This window comes from Temnothorax nylanderi, unplaced genomic scaffold (assembly GCF_030848795.1).
Source record: "Temnothorax nylanderi isolate EJ_2023f unplaced genomic scaffold, tnyl_v1.0 TNYL_tig0004_pilon, whole genome shotgun sequence".
Taxonomy (NCBI): Eukaryota; Metazoa; Arthropoda; class Insecta; order Hymenoptera; family Formicidae; genus Temnothorax; species Temnothorax nylanderi.
The window spans coordinates 2,976,904-2,997,513 of NW_027249066.1; the positions used below are offsets into that span (position 1 = coordinate 2,976,904).

Below are 20,610 nucleotides of genomic sequence, written 5' to 3' on the forward strand. Positions count from 1 at the left end.
GCGTTGCTGCTCATCCCGTGCGCCGGAGAGTTTCGTACGATAATTTCAACGCGCCCTCGTTGCCGGCCGTAAATCAACCGGTGGGTTAGACACACCCGATAGAATCGTGTGCGGTGACGCTGCTAATTTTTTTTTTGCTGGACATCTCGTTATTTGCGCGCGCCAATAAATATTGCTTAGCTGTACGCTACACGTGTACCTCCGGTACTTATCTTATTAATAATTAATCTCATCTCTAAATAGGTTCTTATTTTGAAAATGACTAAACATAATGGAACTTTTTCGCGCTAAGAAAAACTTTGCTTATTCTAGTATTGTACGTTTGTAAATCAATGTAATCGTTGTTCAATCAAGGATTATATCGAAGCGAGAACTATACTTTTGCATATCTTTATTTTGCTGTACCGAAGAGAGATTGCTCGTCGAACATGTCTAACCAGTTCTCACATTCGCCCGGCTTTCCTGCGTAATTTCGCTCTCATCCGTGTTTTACGCCTGGCGTTTCGTAATTTTGTTCTAACCGCAGGTCGCAATATCGAGATGTTCGGTGCGACGCGGCTCGCGGCGGCGGCGCGGCGCGGCGGCGATCTCCATCTCGATTTCACGCGGCATTGATCGGTGAACGAGAGAATGAGCGTTGCGGATTTAACACCGTGGTAAAAGAAAAGCAGCTCTTTCAGCGTGTCGAAAGACACTTTCATGGGATGGTCAACGATGCTCAATGCGAGTTGTGCGATATCGACTTTGCGGATATCTAGTATTCCTAGTAAGTTCTAGTACACTGCACGCGCACGATTTAACACAATTCTGCAGACTGTAGCGAACAGTGTCGCGTTTTATACCCTCGATTTTCATACATGTTTATGTGCTACGAAGTAATGAAAATTCTCATCGGTATTTTTATGCAAAAAAAAAATGATGTGCGAGAGACGTAAGTTTGATCTAGCGATATCGATTCCATTAAATCGATAAAATCGCAACAGAGAAAAAGTGAGATTGAACAACTCGAGCTTTAAAAGAGGTTTCCAGCGCATTCTCTGAATTATTGATTATTGACTATATCGAACGATATCTCGCTGCAGCGCGCGAACGAGTTCCGCGAACGCATAACATCCGAGGGATAAATGCGGACACGTGCATTCGCGGAATATATTCCATACCAAAAGAAGCGGGATGAGCACACACACTCTGTTTTTGCCGGTTGCACCGCTGCACCGCTGCACCCATCCTCGCCGCCCATCCTCTCGCGATAGCGTATACCGTTACATTATCGTCGGTATTGCCAATAAATGCAATTGTCTCGGCTCGTGACTTCGTTGCCCTATCGCGTATCGTTAATTCGCGGAGTACCTACCGGAACCATCTTTATCCTCTGTTACAGCCGTCATTGTTGCACCGCGATGAAGCTTCGAGATCGATTAAGCTCTCTCTCCGGGAATTGGTAAAGCGTGCGCAATTAAAATTTCTTCTTCGAAAAGCGAGTCTTAATAGCAAATTCCTCGGCAAGCAATATTGAAAATAATTCTACATTTATCGAACATTTTTATTAAGGCAGTTTCCTTCGGAAGTAAAATTATCGAGCGGATGAAAATCCAGAGAATGCTAGTCGTTATAGTTTTACCTTTAGGCTTTATCATTTCGCTTCCTCTTCTCTCTCTCTCTCTCTCATGTCTTTCTGGTTATATATAAATACTTAATAAAGCTAATTAAGATTAAAAATGTTGAAAATAAGAATTACGAAATGTATGCGTAGGAGAGACCGGGGCTATATGGCTGAGAGGTATGTTGTCTATGTGCTATTTTTTAGTATTTATCTTGAGAGGAACAGTGATGGATAAAAAAATCGCGAAATGGATTTTTAGAATCTAAAAGTATCATTTCAGATTTTTTTTCCACTGTTCCTCTCAAGATGGACAACATACCCCATTTAGCCATATAGCCTCGATCTCGCCTATTTGTTGACTGTACAAGCTCAAACTACAATTTTCACTTATTCACTCATTTAAAAAAAAAATGCTTGTTTGCTGGACTCTATGCTATTCTTGATATTCTTTGCCAAACATTGCTTACAATTATCGAATTAAATCGAAGTTTATACGATTATATTGAATTGCATTCATGAAACTTCTGATAATATACTTAAAGCAACAGGAGAGAGAGAGAGAGGAGAGGCTCGTTACACTTATTCCTGGGAGATAGAGCTAGTAGTTCAATCAAGAGTAAATAGTGGAAACTGCAGTATTAACAGAACACTCTTGGAGGAGAGTCCGTCATCAGGTTCGAAGGGCTCGCTCGATTTTTTCGTACGCGACTTTCGATTTCGACCGGCGCGGCGCGGCGCGGTGGCGCGGGCGCGCGCGAGCCGGAGGGACGCGAGGAAAAGAAAGAAAAGAAGAGTAAGAGACCCGGAAGGCCATCTCATCTTCCGCGAATTTGCCGGGCCACTGACTTCTTCTTCATTCGTTGCATAATGCACCTTCTCACTGTCGGCGGGCAACGTCGTCGCCCATCGTCGTTCGCGGATGAGAGCCGCTGAATCGTGGTGTACCGGTTGTTCCACTCGTGGAATGCGGACCGGCGCGCTGTGTGCGTGTCCACACCGGTGTATGCATACACATTACCCACACAAGGCAACGCATACAAACAAATGCATAGTGCTGTAAGCTATTCCCTGCGGTACCCCGACTGCTCGTCCCGACTTTTGTTTAACCCCCATTAACAGCCATCGTCCCATTTTTGGAGCAAGAGTTTTGCGTTACGAGTAAGATAATTTTATACTGAAAAACAATCTGCCGAACGCTACCTGGCTTTATTGCCAAATCGCGTACGTCGTAATTAGAAACGCAAATCGGAGCCTGTGGGCCGCAGGGTTATTACGCCGCTGCATATGTGCTCGCGTGCCCGCACCGTGCATATACGGACGAGCGAAAGGGATGCGTCTTTCACGTGTGCCGCGGACACAAATATTGTTATTATTGTTTACGATCGAAGAGGAGGTGCATCTCGGCGCGCACGGTGCGCGCGGCGCTCGGTTCTAACTCACGTTAAGAAAGCATTGTTTGCATTTCATTGCCTATGCGCCTTTGCGTAACCGCAATACCGCTGCACACAGGTCGGCAGCTGCTCCGACGATCCTTAATTCCAAGCGACAGAGCATGAGACGCGAATATCGAGACGAATTTTTTGAAGAGCAAAAGAAAAGACTATTTTGTCTTTATAAGAAGATAATCATAGTAAACTGCGGTTAATTTACTTGCCCAGAAATTAATAAAATAAAATTGAATAACGCTTTTATGTATCGCGATATTTATAATCTTGTATAATATTCCAAATTAGAGAACTTCTCTAAAAAATATAGCCGTTCGGAATCGGCGTTAAACTGTAGGTCCCATATCAATGTGTATAATCAACGTGGGCAACACATGTATATGAGGAGAAGTCACCACGCTCGGACACGAGTAACAGGACTAAGGATGAATATTCCAAATAAGAATTTCAGAAATCTAAAGTCCTACATATGTATATCAAATGCAATTTTTTGACTTCTCTAAAGTCAAAGAAGCGAGCGTGAATAAATGAATGAACTTGGTTCAATGAGTGCGACTGAAGCAAATTGTTTATTCGCGTTTGCTCGCTTGTTTGGATTCGGCTCAGGAGAGAATCATAAAAATTATTTAAAAGTGGTGTAACAGTGAATTAATAAAGATAAAACATATTTCGAAATTTTAACGCTTTTATAAACAAAGATCGCGTGTGCGATCTTTATTTATGAAAGTATAGAACAGAATGCGGTTTATTAATAGCAAGATTGTTGCAGAAATAAAGAAGTAGAGACTAGAGACAGAGTGTATACATAAAGAGAAATATGTATCTTTGCGATAGAAATATTACGGAGGGTGCCTCGGATTGCAAGGGAAAATTTCCGTACAAAATTCCATACAATTCCAATCTCTCTGCACGCATTATTACATCGACATACAACCGGTCTGATTACGGCATAGAGCGACGATTCGATTACCGCGCTCGTAATGCTCGCGTGAATTTTCTAGTGCGCATTAATCAAGGGTAATGTCGCAATCTGTCTTGCGGTTAGAACTTTTTTTTCGATTGGCCGCGCCGCACGTGTACTCTCTTAATAGACACATTAACTTTGTGCCGGTAATCGACGATGGAAATTAAATCTTATGTTCCAGTTATAAATCATCCGAGTAACGTGTCCTCGAGCGCTAAATAAAGGACGCGATTATTCATCCGATGAAGCTCGGGCAAGAAGTATTGAGTAGCGGCCGTAATCGATGAATCTCGTGCATGGAATATTCATAAACGCGTCTCGCAAACTTTAATTGATTCGCTCGAATTATCGCGTCTAAGATCATGTCGTTCGTTATCGATATCGTATTTAAAAAAATCTTTGATTTAGGCACATAGATTTTTTTGTATTGTTTTTTTGTATTATGTAATAGGGAACTTTTGCGTTTCGTGTGCAATTACGAGTAGGTATTTAAAAGCATTTATTTCAAATATCTTTTTTATAATTTCATTAATAAACTTTTTTGCCTATAACGCACGATATACTTCGATCATTTTTCGTTTATTTGTTATATAATCTATAACCTTTGAATTTTACTTACTTTACTGTGAATAATTTATTATTTGCCTTTGTGTCGAAACTTATCAGCGATTTCAGCGCAAAATTATGATCATAGAATGACGATGTTACTTATACGTAGCTACAAACAATCGAAGGAAGTCGTATCTCATAAATATTACGGCGGCGAGGCCCGACAGTCAGTTGCGGCCACTGTATGCAAATTTGACCGCTGCATATTTCTATCGCTGCTTACGTTCCAATCGAGCATCCGATATAAACAACCCTCAACTAACCGTGCTGACGCATCAAGATCTTCGATATATTTTACGATTGTTTTAAAAATAGCATTAATTCGATTTTAAATTATTTAAACCTATTAAAGTGTCTATTAAATGTTATTAGACTGTCCTCGTAATTGATGACTTTATATTGCCTTGTTATTCAAAAGTTTTTTAAATATTTATAACAGAAATGTTTCAGGCAGATTAGCTATTTCTAGTATTCTATAAATATGTATGAATAATAACATTTTCATATTATTTATGACATATTGTCATTTTAATAAATTTATGACAATGCAACTTTTATTATTTTAAAAATCCTTTTTGTAGTTTTGAACGCAGAACAAATCATTTAGGTATATAAATACAAATTTGAATAAATATAATAAATAAAAATGGAATTTTGCTCTATTTTTTTTTACCTTTTTGAGTATTAATCTGTTGAATCAGTAATCGAAATAACATATAAATTAAATCACATAAAGTTAATATGAATTGGATATCAGATATACGAAGAAACGGGTTTTACCAGGTGCACGAGCGACATAAAGTGACGGATTTAAAATGATTTCAATGATTTGCGTCATAAAGGTGAGGTTAAGAGGTCTAAATAAAGGGATAACGAGTGCAAGTTCGGTGCAGCTTGTGACTTTTGACACGCGAATGTTTCGGCTTAGTAAATTTACGATTTCCTCGAAATCCGTAAAGGCGGAAGGAATTTAATTTGCATATCCAGGAGAGAGTCTGCTTCGTAAACTTTAATCCCAGTTATTTTGATCGTGTATTTTCTTATGCTCTTTTGTTTTTAGTTAGTAAATAGCCCGTTTATTTTGTATGGAAGTACTCACCTAAAATGACTCAATGAACAATTTTAAGAAATTAAAAACTTTATCGAATATTAGTATGATAATCAGTTGGACATTCGGTAATATAATAAAATTGATATAAGATAATGAAACTAAAGTGTGCATATGGTTGTAATCACGGAAAGAAATGCGACGTACTTACATTAGTCGTAAATTAAATCGCTAAAGATTCTCGGCGAGCTGTTAATTAACATGGTGGACCTTCGCACCTGTTTTTGAGACAGCTGCACTATCTTTTTTGGGGGAGATATAAAATATTAAACCTACAATCCTTATATGAGATCCTCGAGATTAGTCGAGATCATTGACTTCCCACGTCATTGTGTCAAATCGACAAAAACTTAAGTGGTTTAAGAAATATATAAATGTCACGATAAGACGTTCTTAAATATATAATCAGCGATAAGCCTATTATAGATACACGTAGTGTCGGACTGGAAAAGTATCGAAGGGATGATTCATCATCGATATTTTTCTCGTGCAACCACTGGATGATAGTCAGATTTGAGATTAATGATATACCAATCTCGCTTATCGCACCCTCGTTCGCGCGACCCTCATAACTCGTTCAATCGCCATTAGTCTTTCGTCGTGAGTTTTCGATATTATAGTTTTAGATATTATTATACTAATGTATGCCAAGTATATAGTTATATACACTATAGCTTTTTACGACTTAAAAAAATATGTACGATATCCAAATAGAAATACTTCTGTATTGCATAACTCATTAATGTTTTAATGAGCAGCTTTATATTACGAAAATCTATCTACACTCGACTTTCTTGAATCGAATCTTTCCTAACCATCTTCAATGTATTTACTCTTACAGCAGCATCCCGCGGAGCACGTGATAGTAGCGCGACGGATGCACGTTCAAAGAGGCGGAAGTACCCGTTGACCATGGCGGCGGGAACGTGCCAGTTCGCCTGAGAGGACAGTATCCGCAGAAATCCGCAAGGTGAGTCCTCTCCGGGTTCCCTACGCTTCCGAGCTCGGACCCGCGACGTTATTAAGATTTCAAGAGATACGGGAAATAAATTAAGCGGGTAAACGAGCGGAAACCGCTAAGGCGAGCTCCGAGATAAATCGAGTGGCGGAAGACGAAGACCTATGAGAGATAAGAAAGAAGGGAGAGCAGGTCGCGTTTTTCAGAATCGCCCCGGAGTCTCAGCGTCTATCCCCGCCGATAGCTTCCAATAGCGAACGAAGATAAGCGCGGCGATGTCGCTTCGGTGAAGACACCGATCCTGACCAGAGAGAGAAAAAGAAAGCGAACTGCCGCGATTAAGATGTGCGACGAGGCCCATAAATCCCGTCTAGATACATATCTGATTTGGCATTGTCACCGTCGATAATCTGCTCCTTCTTTTTTTCGCGAGGAATGCGCCGAATGGAGATGTTAACTCCCAAATATACTCGCGTGGAAAAAGATACACAGATACGGCGTAAACGATCACCTCTCTCTCTCTCTCGCTTCCAGACGGATTTAGGAATTTAACAACTAATCTTTTATAAAGAGGAACAGCAGAAACCAGCCTCACATTGGCTCTTTCATTTTTCTTTATAAAATAATACGAGAGCAGAATTCTGCTCACATTCGTATTATTCGAGAACTGAATTGACTGACGCGAGTATTTAAGAATTAATGATTCTTTGTCGATGAGGGTCTTTAGATAATAACGGCCGATTGTTATGTATAGAGATCTTGAATAATAAAGATTAAAGTACCGCGTTGACCGAGTCAAAGTATCGATAATGGACATTTTATTACTCAATCGAGTCGCTTCTTAAATCTGCGCGAGCGCATTCGATAAAGATACATCATATATAATAATAACTGTAGAGTATTTAACTTAACATAGTATGTTTTTTCGTCGAGATATATATGTAAGCACGCCTCGTAAGCATTTTCACGACGGAAATTCGGCGCTTTATCGCAGATATTTAATATTTCAATGTTATTCGTACAACTACGGCGATTAGCGAATACAAATTAAAGTAAATTGACAAAAGATTATCCCATGGTTCGAGTATATTGCGAAGTTGCGGCTCTATCGGTATACACGCAGCTTGAACGTCGATATGTATAAATAATAATTGATTATTGAGTATCTTGACATTCGCACGCGGCATGAGAGATTACGTCGGAGCAGTTCTTTGTTGGATTCACGGGAAATACGAGCGTAGCTGATAATTTGCATATTAAATTAAGCGAGGGCATGTTTTTCTTAGATACTCTCTTCAGGAAGTTAAATGAAGTGAGTGTCAATATTCCTGCTTGAAAATGGATTAATTATAAAGAAAATATGTACAGTTTAGATACAATCTATGCAAATATTTGTATTTTTTTACGTTTAGCTGGATTACATTGATTCGCGGATGTCAGACATAACAATACAATATAGTTGCTATATATATACACTATATCTTCATGTTTTTATTTGAAGCTGATTCATATATGAATTATAATTCTAATCTAATCAAATGGAATTATAAATGGAAGAATATCTCTTTATACACTTTTCTAAAAAAAAGCAATTAAAGAGACTGCGCTATATAAATTATTAATTAAATTATTATCAAATAAATATTAATAAAAATAACTGCACTCTCGATTATATCTGCGCGTTGTCCACCTGTTTGAATTTAATTTAATCTCGTCGTGGTATAATATTTTAAAATAACTTCCTGGGTAGTAAGTCCCGTGGTCCTTAGACCATCGACCATGGGTAACCTTCCACGGTATGCATGGGCCTCGTTTATCGCGAGGCCGTAACTTATGCGTCACCCGTTATCTGGGCGCGCTTATTATGCATGTTATCGTCTCCCCCTTCGACGAAGGGAGAAGCCATAAATTTAATAGTCCCCGGTGTGCGGAGGAATCTTCCTCCTTCGGCATGAAAATCTGAATCGACCCTCTGGGACTCGATTCCTCGTTCTCGTTCTTGTTCTCGAATTTCATAATGTCTTTCAAGCTTATTCGTACATGACGTAAATATCTTTCAATATTAACGCGTATGATTTATACGTATTTCAGAAAAATTGTATATGCGTCTAATTCGTCAGGTTTTTTTTATGCAGTCCTTTTAATTTCACTCACAATTTTTCATTTTATCTGACATTTTCGATTATCGCGAAGCATTCTTTGTCTAGATACATTAACTTGATCATCTTGAACAATTTGCTTGCCGTTAAGAATTATTATCGCATTAAAAAATAATTTTTCGCGATAAACGGAAATGTTTCAAGCTACAGTATGTATGCGTGTACAGTGTGTACATGCGAATGTGTGACCGCCTGTCGGCAAAACTATAGTTATCGTGCTCCATTATTTGCAACAGGGGAGCAGTTCAGCCTGCGTCGGACAGTGGAAAATTTCGCGCCGATCTCACGACTCTCGTATCGCGGAGAGGAAAACAGATAAATCGCGGGCGGCAGCGACGCCGTGTTTACGCGGAACACGAGGAAGCAAAATAAGAAATCGACCGAGAAATCAAATCGTCCGTCGCGATAACGACTATGCCGGGCAACGAGCCCGACGTCATCGGTCGGACTTCTCTTATCATCGACAGAATTCTCGGTTGTTGTGAGTGATACGACGATCGATTTTTTATTGCCTGGGCATCGCTTCCGGTAATCTCGATTTCCCAACCCTTTGATGTTGTTTTGTTGGACGCATTTCTTTCTCTACTTCGACCGAGCATGTCTCAAGATATATTTGAACACTTTTACAGTGCATATATATTATCGTCATGTATCCCCATTTAACTTTTTTGTACAAAATACTCCAAGTCTAGTATGTCCTCTTCCAAATTCTAATAATGAATTTCTTAAATTTATAAATATAGAACTGAATTTATTACAGATATTGTCTGGGAAATTATTGATATCAATTTTTTTAAATTTTTATATCTAAAGCAATCTAATTTCAGATTAATTTTGCATTAAGGTAAAATTAAATTTAAAAAACACTTTTACTATTTATTTATTATTCCAAACATTTTCTGCCTTTTCCAACCATATTTCCATATAAAAACCAGGCTAATTTGAAGTAGTTTTTCCTTGTCCAAACTAACGATGTAAAATTTCCTTGTTACAAAGAATAGAAAAACCAAGAAACTTTTTAAATTAAGTTTCAGGGATGAAAATGGATAAACGTCATTCTTTGTATAATTTTAAATACACGCTTCGCGCGCGCGCGCTTAACGAAAATACTTATGTTTAAAATTATAGAATTACTTGGAAAAAAACGAACGAAAGTTAAAAGCTAAAAGTACATTGATTGAGAAGTTTACTAATGAGAAACGTTACGATGTACCTCGAATATCTTGTATAGCGAGGTATCAGTAAGAACGAAGCTGTCTTTTTGCGAGTCACGTATTGCATGTCATAAATCGATGCAAAGTGACCAATAAAACCGTGGCGGCCACATGCATCGCCCACATGCACCGGTAATGGACACGTGCGTTTTTCTAATTACCTGTACTCAAATCGCCCTAATCGCTCGCCGTCAGCCCGAACGCACTTGATGCCTCCTCGCCGTCTTTTTCCGTCTGGGTGGCGCAGGTGATTTGCCACGTGAATTAAACTAATAACGTAAACGGCCTTGAATTGCCCCTTCTCTCTCCAAGTGCAAGGTTCTCCTTGTAAAATTCGACTTTTTTAATCGGCATTAATATTTTTTAGAACGTTCGTCGTTCGTATAATCGTTTTATCGCGATAAAAGTAAACAAAAATATACGTCAAAAAGCTTCTAATTAAAATTCAAATTATCGGAATTGTTCTTTCTAAAAGGCAGACAGTAGGAATTGAATGAAATTATGTCGTAAATAATTAGCTGTGCGATGAGTGATCAGAGAGTGTTAAAAATATTTCAATATGGAAACACGGCGCGGTTTTATAAAGATTCTGTACATTCTTATTTTCAAGCAATCGCAAAAGTCCTCCGCAGAAAAGTCTTTCCATCGGGCAGGAACGCAAGAGATCGATAAATGATGTGGGAGAGACAGGGGCCCATTGATGCTGGGAACGTGTGTCCACCGACGAAAAAGAGAGTTTGCCGGACCGATGCCAGGTCGAACGGATAAAGGCATTATTGTCGATTGTCCTTTCACAGCAGATCGGCGGCTTATTCCGCCGAGTAAAAAACGCAACGAGCGATTTCCGTTCGCGATTTTTAATCGAACTGGCGAACGGTACCATCAGATTTCGTCGTCGAATGCGAGTAAATTTATTAATTGTGCAATGTACACATAAATATGACGTAATAGGTAATCTTCACCGCGAATACTTTCGCATATAACGATCTCCAAATGTCGACGATCGGGTTGCGGTGGCCATACGTCGTGTCCGGTCCCCGCATACGGCGCGCTTAGTGATTAATTAACCGGTTTAATTAGACGCCTAATTACCACCAGATACGGATCTCCATCGGGATAATCAGGCTCGAGGACCGCGACCGCGAGACGACGTGTACGTATTATATACGGCATAGTGATGCCCGATACCGGGCTCTCGGTTACATCCGTCCGCGGTTATATCCTCGTGTTTCGAGACACTGGAGAAGACGTCATTTTAACGTGCATTAGAGTTTCCGCAACGTCCCCGTGCGCGGTCATCATTCACACTCTAATGAACGTGAAATCTCCGAGGCGCTACCAACGCGTCTCGCCCGCAACGAGAAAAGAGCGTTTAAATCGGGAGCGATCTTTAATCCTTTCAGGTTAATCTTTTTTTCAGCGTAAGATTTATTAATACACATACGTAAGGATACACTCGATTTTAATTTTAACGATAGATTAAACGTAAGTCTCGCGACAGTTTTTGCGACGATTAACCCTTAAATGCCACCCGGGGTCCAGCGGACCCCAGACCCTTTAGAATGATATATTTTCAAATGTTCCCGCCAAATATGGAGCTCATATTTATTTATTTATTATTTTTTTGATTTTGGAGCCAACATTTTAACTGTTGGCGATCTTAATTTTTTATACTATGTTGAAATTGAAATTTTAACAATATAAGCATTTTATTCTCTTTTCTAAGCCTTGAACAACATTGAAAATAATTTTCATAACTAAATATCAAAAAATCAATAAGTAAGGAGACATTTTTCATGCTGGGGTCTTTTAGACCCCATGTGTCATTTACGAGATTCTTGAGAGGTGTGGCATTTAAGGGTTAATATCCAAGCGTGTCTTGAGGCATTTATAAGTCTCGCATTTTCTGCTGGATCAATAGAACACGGGCAACACGGCATCCACAAAAGATGCCCGTGACTCTCGCGATACAAACTCTATCTTCGGGGCAGCCGGCGGAATCGCCGGCCATTAGAATACCGACATTGCGTGGAAAGAAGGTGACTCGCGAGGCATCCGTTTAATGGCTCTTTTGCACGCTTAAATAAATAACTGCGCACAGAATGTAATTGTGCCCGTGTGCGGGTACGTGGCACGAGTGATGCGTGCCGTGCGTGCATGCGTGCGCGTGTATACGCGCCTAGAGTGCATTCTGCGAGTAATCGTCGCGCGAGGGAGGTAGAGGGAGGAAGAAACGGACAAGAGTGCCTTCTGGTATGCACGGGACGGGTCTGTAAAATTACGATCTGAAAAGGATCGCGGATAAATCGGCGTTTGTTCGCTGTCAGTCGCAGATTCGCTTGCGTTTACGCCTCTCGCGTGTATCTTCCTCGTAAACGATGGACGCGTAAGATGCGTGTCGGTGGATCGATGAATGTATGATGACAATCATTAGTCATGAATTTAAGACGATCCGTCTAAATTTGTAAAGACAGATACAGAAATCTTGACAGATTATCTTTGCAGATTTAATCTGTTAGGGCTGCTGTGCCTGCTGTGGATGAAATTCTAATTGTACACGAAGTTCGCTAAAGGGAGATACTAAAAATAGTGGCGGAAAGGCGCATTAAAACGAAATCGAAAGGTGAAAAAAAAAATGAAAGTTCGCTCGGATGTATCGGTTCTCCACCGGCCGCCGATCGACCCGTGTGCAAAAGCATCATGAATTACCGGCGGTACGCTAACTTACCCCCGCAGCCTCTCCACTTTCCCTCCCCCCCCTGCTTTCGATAGCGTTGCATTATGAAATAGCGTGCAACAAAGTTGCGCGGCGCTGCACCACCATTACCGCTAATTCCTTAAGTGAGCGATGCCCCGGCTCGATCGGGGGCTTTTTCGTTGATCCTTTTGGATGAGAGTCTCCGCTCGCTCGAGGAGCCGGCATCGTGAACGCCGATACGCGGTTATTAAAGCGATCTACTCCCGGATCATCGATCTCCTCCGCCTGTCCGAGAGACGCCCGTCCGTTGCCGATTTATTCGAATTCCACTCTGGTTTTAATTACCTCGCTTTCCCCGCTCTCTCGATCGGAAGGATACTCTCAGTCGATCGCAATTAATCCGCGAGGATGCACCACTTCAGCTCTCTCGCCGCGATTTAAGTCTCGATCGTCGTGATTCGCCTTTATTTCCGCTGATTTAATTGGCCTCGACCTCCTTGGTCCCTTTAGCTGCGACATATTTCTGCGAGCATTGATACCTCTTCGATTGATAAGAAAGTGGAATCGGATTTTTATTTTCCGTCGAACGGGTAATTGCAAAAGGATATGATTAAGTCTTTTTTTATTAAAAAAAAAACGCCAAGATCGCTTCGTGCGACTGTAGTCATTTTTTGTAGTTTGTTAAAAATTAGTAATATTAATTTTTTAGGCACAGAGAGCTTTTCTAATCGAATCGTAAATCGAAGCTATATTTATCTTCTTTGATCCCGTGGCGGGAACGTCGTTAAGAAATCCCGAGGATTTTCGGGATTCCCTCGGCGACTGGTACTGAATACGCGGAATCCCGCGTATCCCGAGCCCCGCCGCGCCGCCACGGCCTCTTAGAAAGGCTAATAATTAAGGTAATGGCTACTTTTCAAGTGGATTTCCGTGTGGCTCGATCCGAGCGGCCTCCTCCCGGTCGGCCGATTACGGTCACGAAGGGCCCCGCCATTTTGCTCTCAGACCTCTTTCTGTCCTCTCTTTACCTTCTTTGTACCCCGAACGGGAATAGCTTCCTCTCGTCTAACTCCTCTGTCCATCCCCCTCAATAATTGTGTATACTCATCGCTGATTTTCGATCGATCAATATCGCCGTAATTCCATCCGCTCTTCTGTCGCGCCCCGGCGATTTTAAATCACGACTCGCGATTAAATCCGACGCGGATGAAATAATCTAAGTGAGGAAATTTTAAGGATCAACACATTTGTGCAAACTTTCTTTTAATTGCGTTATCATCGATATTTTAGCTTTTCTAGCCACTAAGATAAATTTAGAAAGATATTATTTTAAGATTCAAAAAATATTATCGAAGCAGTAAAGAAAAAAATTAATTCGATTTAAATACTATTATATAATTATACTGTTTAAATACCATTTATTATTTGAATGTAACTAAAGATAAAGAATATTAGTTATCTATAGCACTTCGATCTATCTGAATTATTTACGATCAACACGGATTTCGACGGTATTTTGCGACACTTTTTAGCAATTTAGATAAATGATTGAGAGAGCGAATTACAGCAAGAAAGATTGTAAATTGTTTTCGAATACTCGCGAAGTGAGATAAGTTCGTTTTCAGACTAAGAATAATTGTCGCTCGCGTATATCTCAGAGATTCGATAAAATTCCCCCGTTGAATGAGAAAAACGAAATTTGATAATTCGCGAGCATTCGGGCTGACATATTGCAAGCTCGCCGCGAAATCGCTGTTTACGCTGACTTTTTTTTTTTTACCGCAAAGCCGATTTATCGAACCGGATTAGCCGCCGGAGCCAGTGAGTCGTCTTAACGGAACTGTATATTTCGATCCTAGGCTCCGCGGTGCTTATCTCTGCTCCAGATACTAGCGAGAAGACATTTATGCCCGACGCTATCTCAATGACTTTGCTTTCTCGATTTTTGTATCGCTCTCGTTTACATCGCATATGTATATGTATTATCTTCCGATGGTGCGAAGTAAAAACTCCCGGCGTTAAATCAAGCGAGACATTCAAAATAAGTGTTCTCGTTGCAGCGCATTACAATATAGAGTCTGGTTTTCTCCGCGACTGTCTCTCATTTAAAATTAAAATTAAGAAGTATGAAGATTTATGAAGGAGTAAACTATTGAATTTTATTTCATCTCTTAATTTTAACGCAGAGAGAGAAGCATATTTCCCTTGCTATTATTTTCTATAATAAAATACGTGAGCGAAATGAGTAGTGAATTCGCAAAAAAAGAGAATCTGAACTCAAAAGCAAATGTCTCATTGCATAAAACGGTACGATTTCGACGATATGACACCGGCCACATGAAATCTGACCTCGTGTATCGAAAGCGAACACTCAGAAGATGACGGGAGGGAGATGACGATGACGACGAGGACGGGGACGACGTAGAAATTCTACCGGCGCGGCGTGGCCGGCAATCTGATACAATGGATTTTGAAGAGTGTAATTTTCGTCGGCACACAACAATGGCCATACCTACCTACCGCGCCATATAATCTCATCGTCCGCGCGCGCGGTTCTAATTTTCCGCGCGTCATGGGAATCCTCGCTCTCGCGACTCGGCGCTCTCTCGAGTCTCTTGTCCTCGTCGCGATCGGAAGACCGCGTCTTTCTCTTCAATTTCAGGAAATTTTTATGAGCAGCAAAATCTCATTTCTAATCATTATTCTATAACAACGGTTACATTCTATATTCAGCTGCGCGTAAAACACCGAATTCTAATGATACCAAATATCAATTTTCTTCTTTAAAATATTTAGAATAGTGAATAATTGTAATTTGTACATGACAGATGATAAAGATCGATTGTTGTTAGACAATATTGACCAAATATAAAAAGAATTTAATTAAAAATTTAATTATAATATTTTATGGATTTTTTTCCTGATGTAACTTTGCACCACCAGAATAAATATTTTTTCTATGATTCATTGCATTCTTCTTAATAAAAATTGTTATTATATATAAACATATATAATCGCGCGAATGGCATGTATTAATATATAATTTTAAGTAATAATATATTATATTAATTTGAAATTTTAATCGTGAAATTTTATTGAACGTTAAACCTTTCACGCACATCTTTAACACGCACAGTCTCTAAAACATTGAAGTACCATAAATTAAATCAAATTTGATGTACAATTTTTTTTTAAAATTGAAAATAACTTGGAACGAAGAGAATCAAGCATTTTCGAGTCGGCTCTCAGTATCCGATGCATATCCGAGCTTCGCTTCGAACGCGATAAATTCAGTTCGCACGTTTACACGGAAAAGTACGGCCGGCATTAATCAGCGACGGCGAGTATCGAGTGTTAAAAGCCGTCCGAGAGGGTTAATATCTCCGTCCCTTCCTCGCGGCCAGAGAAATACTGCTCGACATCGCGGGGCGAGGCGTGGCGAGGGGAGGCGAGGTGAAGCGGCGCAGGGTGAGAGCGCGCGGTCCTCTTGATCGTCGATCAAATCGACCCCCCCGCCGTAAATCGTTCGGGATCGATCCGGGGAACGAGGGGGCGTTCCGGCGAAAGAGTTGCTCCGCTTCTCCGTCCCGGTATCGTACCGGGCACCACCGCGATTCGCTCCGGCGAGGATCGCGGAAGATCCGCGCCCGAGATTCCGCGCCTTAATCTGATGTAAAGGCATTTCTCTCCCCCGAGACCCGCCCGTCCGTCTGTCGATCCGTCCGTAAGATCTCGTCGATAACGTTTCCTATACGCGGCCTAATCCCACCGTGTCGAGATGATATCGGCGTCCCCGAGGTCGCCCTCCGTCCACGTCGTTCGCGGCCTCCCTCGAGGGTGGCTGATGTCTCGGGGTGGAGATCTCCGATCCCTCGATCAGTCGCGATTACGCTCGGAAGGCTGTCGTTCGCGCTGTCACGACACTCGTTTGTACGAGAGGACTCCTCGCGTGGCAGCCGGTCTTTCGAAGGGTGAATCTTTTTAACCCCTTGGTATTTATTTGAAACGCCTCTTGACGGAATAAATTTTGTTCTTAATAATCTTGTATTCCTATATTCGCGGCGTCGCTTAAACTTCTTGGGCTTATGGACTCACATTAGGCTGTTTTCCAAGTGTCGTTGACGTCACGGGTGCGTCGCGTATTCCGAAGCGATTTTATCGACGGCTCGAATCGAACAAATGCGGAATAAGTTTAAAAGGGGAAAGAAATTAACATAGGCTTAGGTAGACTAATGACTTCAGTGGTGCGATGCCACTGTTCAGATAGCTAAAAAGGAGAACGTGACTTCGTATATATTTGAATGGATTATTTCAAGTAGAGAGCACAAGTCAATGCTTTAGAAATGAACTAACGGGGAGAAAGGGGAGAAAGAAAGCGCCTCACTGCTTTTACGTCCAATACAATTCAATGCGTAAATTGAATAAATTGAATTATAATCAACAAGTTAAAATTTTATTGGCGTTTAACCGACGAAAAAATAAAATTGCAGCATTTTGCGGTAATCGTCGAACTAGACTCATCTGTTGCCTTATCCCAAGAATCAACGAAGATTAGGTAGAGTAGAGTTAGTTAATCGAAGTTATTTTACCTCAAGATCTTTCTTCAGCTACGATATAAAAAGAGTAAGAGCAAATAATGAGATAAGATTAGAATTAATCGCTGACAGTAAAATCGAACCCCAAGCGCTCGATCAGAGGATAATCTTCTTTTTCTATTCAGAGACCACAGGTTTCGTTCGAGAATTTTACTCTATCACCAAGTGAAGTTGGTATTTATATCCCTTTTTATTCTTATTCTCTATGCGCGATCTATAGTCCAGATTGAGTCTGCAGCTGCTTATTCAGGTCGTTCAGGTATCTCTCGCGTCTCATTGTGAAAATATACGCAAGTTGACCTCTCTGTTCATATATCTACATATATTCAGATGCTATCGTGTCGCCCGTTTCTCCATTCGGTCGCTTTTTCACGGAAAGAAAAGATTTTCAATACGCAGTCATCTATAATTATACTCGGAAAGCTTCCAACGTCCAGCACCGTGGAACAATTCAGATCTTATTTCATTATTAAGTTTCCTATTTCAAGATCCGTGTAAATAATTAGTATAATTTTGTGAATTAAATCTAATGTACAGACTTTTTTGAATTTGTTACAAAATACTTTTATTCAATAATTATTATAACTTGTTTAATGTTTGTCACATGCTATCTTTTTCTGCTCATAAAATATATAATTCTACGAATTTTAATATCAACTTTTGGCTGATAAGGCTAGTGAACAATGGCGTTTTGCGTGAGTTTGATTTGCAGTGATCTAAACTTTTCGACTACCCCGTAAACCTGCTCCCACGAAACACCGCACCAGTCGGCCGGCCACCGGCGCAAACAGAAAGAGTTTAAAAAAAGAAGGAAAAAGAAATTTAAAAAAAAAGAAAAGTGAGGCCGAGGCGATTTCGATTCCTAAGCCCTGCCGACAGAGCCAAACATGTTATTTTCTCGTTCGCGGTGCCCCGATATCCGATCGACCGGCCGGCCCGGATTGGTCCCTCTTGGATTTTAACCCGTCCCACCGCGTCCACGAAGCCGTCCAATCGCCGCGCCGGCTGATAACAGAGGCCATAATTAACGCGACTTGTTAATGAGCGCCGGGACAGTCGGCGACGACTTAATGAAAACTGCGCGGACGAATTTAGTCGCGGCTCAGCTAGATCTTGAATCGACGCTCGTGAGATCGACGCGAGATCATCCCGTTTTGTCGTTTCGGCTGCGTCTCTACAAGCCGGGAGTGATTGCGCGTTCAAAATATCCGGCAGAAACTCCGAAATCCGGGATTTGTTGTCACGGAGCGTCACGCGATCGATTCACAGACAGTGATTGAGAGCAAATCGCATTAAGGTGCGGACCAAATGATTTCTGATTCTTATAATCTCCATAATACCGAGGATCAGCGTAGCTTAAAATCGCGATAAATCGGTAGAAACGAGATGCTTCTTGAAATGACAACGCTCGTGTAACGTCCCATGGAAGATATTTGTGAATTTGAGAACATTGCGTGAGAAATATCGGCTGATAATAAAAGTGAGATAGAAAGTTGTTAAAATTTTTTCTTCATGAAATGCTTGTAGAATTCTAATAACGGAACGTTTCGATAGTTTAGTGTAACAAGGACTGTAAGTTTGAATAAAGAGACGCATATTCCTGCATGAAAGATACATCAAGTGCTATTTATATATTATCCCATTGCACCCGAGCGCAATCGTTACGGATAGATTTTATTAGAAGAAAATCCATTAAAAAAAGTAAGGTGAGTTGCTGTCAGTTCGTAGAATGAGATACGCAAGTTATACTTACGTCGTAATGATAATTTAAATAAATTTCTATATTTAATCTCGGTTTTCGATAAACCCATGATCCGTTGATCGTTTTCGTCTTTTGTTTATCACCCTAACGTATTATAAGTTATTGGATTTCGACGCAATCCGTCCGATAATCGTGTGATAATAAGCACGTACAAACAGCGTGCCGCAATACGCCTGTTATTGATGCGATATCGCACCGCGAGAAATTGATATAATAATGTCGCGACATGAAAACTCGCGCGTCTGAGTGGTTTTCCCTGAATAATATTCATAACATAAAACAGCCACATACATCGTGCGCACGGATGTCACGCGATAGTGTCGCGGTTTCTCGCGAATTATGCGTCAGCATAGCCGCAGCCTCCACGTGACAGTTCGCGATCGGAACCGAGCGACAGCCGCTCGTTCATCTCGTTATTATACGAACAACCGCCTGTGATACAACTAATCACACGTAAGCTGTCTCTCCTGCGGCGTGCAATAATTACGGAGACGGAGAGTATTTCGTGCCGCGTATTTCTTACGTTTCGTTTAGCATGTCACTCTTAATTTCGCTAAAACTACGCGTTTAAGTACCAAACGCTGCTTTTCCGGCATGATAGTCCATTTCGTGAGAAACGCTAGAAAGATAATTATCGCGCAGCCAAAGTTTGCGAGGCAATTATTTTAAAACGAAAATATCGTTCTAACAATAAGAAATTGAGAAATTTATCTGAGACTAGATAAATTTCTTAATCTTGCGGTATTAGAAAGAAAACTTATTGTCAAGTTATACTTCTCATTTCTTTAGTAGCGAAATTTTGGCGTTTTATTTTAAGTCGATTTTATAATTTTTGCAAAGTATGCCACGTGAATGGAATTTTCAACTGTAACATATATATCCAGAAATAAAATAGCAAATTGTAATAAAATAAGAAGAAGGGTTTGACGCTAAATGAGTGGAGCGGTGCCTCGCATAAATCTCCAAAAATTCTAATTACTCCGTTGCAACTCAACAACGGAGCAAATGGAGGATTTTCACGCGGCGTACATCACTTATGGAACGAATCGCAACACAAAGTTGCTCCTAGCGAGCAAGCAACGGAGCGGTATGCATCGCATGTCGCACGCCGTATAATTAAGCCGCGATATTTCCACCGAATACAAAACATGCAATTATCTCATCCGGATTACAGTACCGCGCTCCCTAATACCGAAACCTACGCGGCTCGCGGGTAAGATACCGCCGGGCTGGTCGCTGCAATTTTCTGTTCCTTCGTTTCTAGAGCGGCGCGGAGAGAGCACGAGATATAATTACGGATCTTATACGGGGGACAGCCATTGAAGTCGAGTTAACCGCTAGCATCGCGAATGCAAAGTGCACGCGTACTTGGGATTTTATTCCAAGTACGCATGAAACTTACGTTCGCGTGTTCCTTAATTAATCCTCTAATTTACGCCAGTCTGTACGTCCTCGCAGCAACCTGAAAGATTGATTGTAATTTGCACCTTCACGT

The 20,610-nt window shown here is 40.8% G+C and overlaps 1 protein-coding gene across 8 annotated transcripts in view; it reads left to right on the forward strand.

The window, feature by feature from the left end:
• Positions 1-20,610, forward strand: part of Ntan1 (N-terminal amidohydrolase 1) — a 49,555-nt gene that overhangs the window by 17,709 nt on the left and 11,236 nt on the right. For 2 of the 8 annotated variants that reach the window (XM_071710181.1, XM_071710203.1), the window contains exon 2: positions 6,571-6,699. The gene's annotated coding sequence lies outside the window, so the exon portion shown is untranslated. Of the gene's footprint in view, positions 1-6,570; positions 6,700-18,403; positions 19,060-19,459; positions 19,569-20,610 lie in introns of those variants that run through there. The other 6 variants (XM_071710211.1, XM_071710222.1, XM_071710194.1 and 3 more) reach the window with 6 other exon arrangements.